The sequence below is a fragment of the Oncorhynchus keta genome, chromosome 22 (assembly GCF_023373465.1).
Source record: "Oncorhynchus keta strain PuntledgeMale-10-30-2019 chromosome 22, Oket_V2, whole genome shotgun sequence".
Lineage (NCBI taxonomy): Eukaryota > Metazoa > Chordata > Actinopteri > Salmoniformes > Salmonidae > Oncorhynchus > Oncorhynchus keta.
Window position 1 is genome coordinate 7,421,682 of NC_068442.1, and position 6,000 is coordinate 7,427,681.

Genomic DNA, 6,000 nt, shown 5'->3' on the forward strand with positions numbered 1-6,000 from the left:
GAACCGTTTCATTTTGCAACAGAATCTGCATAATGATTACTTTTTAGCTGGGTCAGCCTCAGGTAGGTAGGTAGCGAGCTACTGCTGAATACTTACTTCCCTTCATTCAGCAGCTAATGTTGGCTAGACAGCTGGGTTATTACTACAATGTGGTGCCTTTTCTTTCCCCAGGAAATATCACTTAGTTTAAAATGTGTATACGAAAAGGCTTTTACAGGGACAGTGCACATGAATCGTAAAAGTGGCAGTTTCAGCCAGCCGGCAAATTTCAAACCGCAGTCCCTGGGCAGGTTATTAAAAACAATTCCAATAATACCTACAAGCAGTGAGCACATGCAGAGCGAGATATGACATGTAACGTTAGCACGCAGACAATAATACCACAAAACAAGAAACATAAAAGCAAGTGTTACCACACCTCACAAACTACAGAACATGGAAAGCAGCAATACACAGCTAGGGATTATGTTCACAACTCTGTCCTTGATCTGTCTTTTTTGTTGTTGTAAAGGTGTGATAGGTGGTACAGTTTGTCTGGTGGCAGTGTTCCAGACATGGGAAGCTCTCACAGAGAAAGTAGATTGTCTAAAGGTGTTTTTTCCTTAAGGGAACTATTAGTCACCTCTCATGGCAGACCTGTCATAAGAAACTTCTCAGATCTGCTGCCATGGATTTGGGTTTTCTGTTTGACAAAAGTACTAAGTGGAGGAGAATCTAGGCCATTTAGGATCTTGAATACAAGGTTGTGTGTGTGTGTGTGGTGTATTGCTTAGTTTTTTAAAAGTTGGCCAAAATTTGGCGCGAAACGAAAGTTGGTGAAAAAATGTCTTGGTTTGCAAGGTGTTGGCTTATACAGGGATGGTAAAAAAATAAGCTTGATTTCCGTAGTAACAACAGAGAAACTGGGCAGAAGGAGTGCTGGAAAATGTGAGTCGGTCATGGTCTCGTGACCCCGCCTGCGAACTTCCAAGTGTCTTGTTGATCATGTGCAATAACGATACACTGTTCATAATCAGCAGGATCAACTGACTGACCAGACTGGTCTCATAGACTAGACGTGACATGGTAAAGTAAATCCGGGACATTCAAATTAGTATAATGTGTTACTTTTGGTATGGTTACATAAAATTGAATGTTACTTAAGGTGAAAATGAACTTTAGGGTGGATGGTCAGGGTGGATGGGTGGGCATAAAATGCAAACAATTTCTCTTTTTCAGACTCAATGCCAGCACTCCAGCAGATGGCACCAGTAGTCCGCCTTGGATTGGAGGTTGGGCAACGATGACTTTTGGCAGTTAACAGATAGTGGAGATACAACTAAAAAATCTCTGACACCACTTAAATTGGTGTCTCTTTTCACGGCTATTCATAGACATGCTCTTATTTGTACATTTACTGGCTGCAGTAATGCTACAGGGATTATATAAGTAAGGGATTGAGTCGAGGCCTTTCAGCTGAAGGTCTCCCTTCCTGTTGACCTATGTTCCTTATTGGTAGGCAGGTGTTGTTGGGAGGGGATGGGTGAGTCATTCAGTTCTCATTACCAGACCAGAAAGATAGATCATACAACAGTATACTGCTGCTGCATCCAGTACAAGGCATATGGGCAGACATGACAAACACCTTCAGAAACGTATGTACTGATTAGAAAGGCAATACTCCTGCCAACTGAGTACTGAAGTTGCCAAATGCTTCTGCTGTAGGCTGAGAGAGGAACTGGTGTCTGCTTAGATCAGTTGACGCAAATCACTGCTCCATAGATCTGCTGTGTAATGGGAGGGGAAGTGAACCCTGAATCAGGAAAAACAAACTTCAGCTCAGATATTTGTGGCACAGATCCCATTTTCCTTTAAGAACTGTCTTTTGGATTCATGACAACTATCTGTTGTGTTCTACTGCTGGCTTCACCATTCTACTAGCCTGCCCCTCCATCAGCATTCTACTAGCCTGCCCCTCCATCAGCATTCTACTAGCCTGCCCCTCCATTCTATGAGCCTGCCCCTCCTTCACCATTCTACGAGCCTGCCCCTCCATCACCATTCTACTAGCCTGCCCCTCCTTCACCATTCTACTAGCCTGCCCCTCCATCACCTGCCCCTCCTTCACCATTCTACTAGCCTGCCCCTCCTTCACCATTCTACGAGCCTGCCCCTCCATCACCATTCTACTAGCCTGCCCCATCTTCACCATTCTACTAGCCTGCCCCATCTTCACCATTCTACTAGCCTGCCCCATCTTCACCATTCTACTAGCCTGCCCCTCCATCACCATTCTACTAGCCTGCCCCTCCTTCACCATTCTACTAGCCTGCCCCTCCTTCACCATTCTACGAGCCTGCCCCTCCATCACCATTCTACGAGCCTGCCCCTCCATCACCATTCTACTAGCCTGCCCCTCCTTCACCATTCTTCTAGCCTGCCCCATCTTCACCATTCTACTAGCCTGCCCCATCTTCACCATTCTACTAGCCTGCCCCTCCATCACCATTCTACTAGCCTGCCCCTCCATCACCATTCTACTAGCCTGCCCCTCCATCACCATTCTACTAGCCTGCCCCTCCATCACCATTCTACTAGCCTGCCCCTCCATCACCATTCTACTAGCCTGCCCCTCCATCACCATTCTACTAGCCTGCCCCTCCATCACCATTCTACTAGCCTGCCCCTCCATTCACCATTCTATGAGCCTGCCCCTCCTTCACCATTCTACTAGCCTGCCCCTCCTTCACCATTCTTCTAGCCTGCCCCTCCTTCACCATTCTTCTAGCCTGCCCCATCTTCACCATTCTTCTAGCCTGCCCCATCTTCACCATTCTACGAGCCTGCCCCTCCTTCACCATTCTACGAGCCTGCCCCTCCTTCACCATTCTACTGGCCTGCCCCTGTTACAAGGAATAATAAAGGCCTGGTTCACAATCTAATGTGTTTATATTTTTTTTACATTCAGATTTATCAAGGGGTTGCTGCAGCACCCCGACTTCCCACGGCTATGGCTGTAGTGTGAGAAGTACACACTAGAGTAAACCAAGCTAGCCTACAGTGTTTACCTTTTACCCCATGACATCATGCATCCGAAGAGATGGAAAACTATTCATGTTGACCGGAGACTCAAATCAAATGTTATTGGTCACATACACATAGTTAGCAGATGTTAATGCGAGTGTAGCGAAATGCTTGTGCTTCTAATTCCGACCATGCAGTAATATCTAACAAGTAATCTAACCTAACAATTTCACAACAACTACCTTATACACACACAAGTGTAGAGGAATGAATAAGAATATGTGCATAAAAATATATGAATGAGTGATGGCCGAACATATGAGATGAGTAATGTAGGTTTGTAAACATATAAAGTAGCATTGTTTAAAGTGACTAGTGATACATTTATTACATCAATTTTTCCATTATTAAAGTGGCTAGAGTGAGTCAGTATGTTGGCAGCAGCCACTCAATGTTAGTGATGGCTGTTTAACAGTCTGATGGCCTTGAGATAGAAGCTGTTTTTCAGTCTCTCGGTCCCTGCTTTGATGCACCTGTACCGACCTCTCCTTCTGGATGATACCGGGGTGAACAGGCAGTGGCTCGGGTGGTTGTTGTCCTTGATGATCTTTATGGCCTTCCTGTAACATCGGGTGGTGTAGGTGTCCTGGAGGGCAGGTAGTTTGCCCCCGGTGATGTGTTGTGCAGACCTCACTACACTCTGGAGAGCCTTACGGTTGTGGGCGGAGCAGTTGCCGTACCAGGCGGTGATGCAGCCCGCCAGGATGCTCTCGATTGTGCATCTGTAGAAGTTTGTGTTTTTGGTGACAAGCTGAATTTCTTCAGCCTCCTGAGGTTGAAGAGACGCTGCAACGTATTACGTGTGTGTTTGGTTTTAATATCCTGATAGGGACCATAAATTAGGGTTCGTTTTAGGGTTAGCTTTAGGGAAAATAGGATTTTGAATGTGAATCAATTGTTTGGTCCCTACAAGGATAGTAAAACAAGTGTGTGTGTGTGTGCGTGCGCACGCTTGTTGGTGCCTTGCCAATATTGTAACAGTTGATTAGTATCATGACCTTTCATCTCCAGTCTCTCTTACTGCAGTTGACAGACCATGGAGATACAACTAACAATATCCATGACTGTTAGGGCTGTTCTTAGTAGAGGTCAACCGATTTTATGATTTTTCAACGCCGATACCGATTATTTGAGGTCCAAAAAGCCGTATTAATCGGCCGATTTTTTTTAAATTTTTTTTTATTTTTTATATATAATATGTATATGTATATGTATATGTATATATGTATATGTAATAATGACAATACTGAATGAACAATGAACACTTTTATTTTAACTTAATATAATACAACAATAAAATCTATTTGGTCTCAAATAAATAATGAAATGTTCAATTTGGTTTTAAATAATTCAAAAGCACAGTGTTGGTGAAGAAATTAAATGTTCGCAATGAGCCAGGTGGCCCAAACAACTGCCTATACCCTGACTGTTGCATAGAACGCAACAGAAGTGACACAATTTCCCTAGTTAAAAGAAATTCATGTTAGTAGGCAATATTAACTAAATATGCAGGTTAAAAAAATATATACTTGTGTATTGATTTTTAAGAAAGGCATTGATGTTTGGTTAGGTACACATTGGTGCATTTTCGCGAATGCTCTTGTTAAATCATCACCCGTTTGGCGAAGTAGGCTGTGATTCGATAATAAATTAACAGGCACCGCATAGATTATATGCAACACAGGACAAGCTAGAAAAACTATTAACGTCATCAACTATTAACTTACCTTGGCTCCTTGCTGCACTCTCGTAACAGGTGGTCAGCCTGCCTCGCAGTCTCCTCGTGGTTTGCAATGTAATCGGCCATAATCTGTGTCCAAAAATGCTGATTACCAATTGGTATGAAAACTTGAAATCGGCCCTCATTAATCGGCCATGACAATTAATCGGTCGCGCTCTAGTTCATAGACTACGTACTCCATGTACATTTACTTACTGCAGTAGTATTATCCAGATTATGTAAATAACAGATTGAGTCTAGGCCTTTCTGCTGAAGGTCTCCCTTCCTGTTGAATAATTCTCCATATTGGGAGGCAGGTGTTGTTGGGAGGGGATGGATGTGCCATTCAAGACCCATTACCAGACTCCTGACATTTTGACTGTGTCTGATTCTAAGAATATCTTTCTGTTATTAACAGATGCATATACAGTCTTGTCTCTAGCCTCCTCCCTTCATCCTGTCACACTGAGCTCAGATCGACAACCTTCCATTCTCCTGAATAACTCAGCTCAAACAGACTCTTGTTCTTTCTTCCTTGCCTCTAATATCTTGAGGACAGGTTAGGTAAACAGGATCTGACCAAATTACAGCCGTTGTGTGAGTATGAAATTAGTTCTGGGTTAACCAAGATTACCTTGCCCCACACATCACAGCCGGTGTCTGAGTATGAAGGAAGTGGAATTCTGTCTCTGAGCTGAGTTCATGTTTTACAATGAACTGACTGAGGAAAAGGTTTTAACTCATCATCATGACATGCATCCTACGAGTGGGAGAAAACATCTAAACTGATAGTCTGCAATTACACCTAGTTGACACAGCAGTAAGTCACAGTGCAGGAGCTTGGCTGAGCCAGAACAGCTCACAGTGCAGGATTCTTGGCTGAGCCAGAACAGCTCACAGTGCAGGACCCTATCTCCTGCAGCGCATTGTACAACCCCCAGGGCAGGACACTAGTCAATCGCAGGGCTTTACCCACACATCTTTAGCGACGCATCAGGGCCCATTTTTACAGTCTTTGGTTTGACTCGGCCAGGGATTGAATTCACAACCTTCCAATCTCAGGGCATACACCACACAAGGCCACTGAGCAGTGTTGGTTAGCTACTACTGATAAATCAAATCAAATAATTTTATTTGTCACATGTGCCGACTACAACAGGTGTAGAGTAGACCTAACTGTGAAATGCTTACTTGCAAGCCCTTAACCAACAATGCAG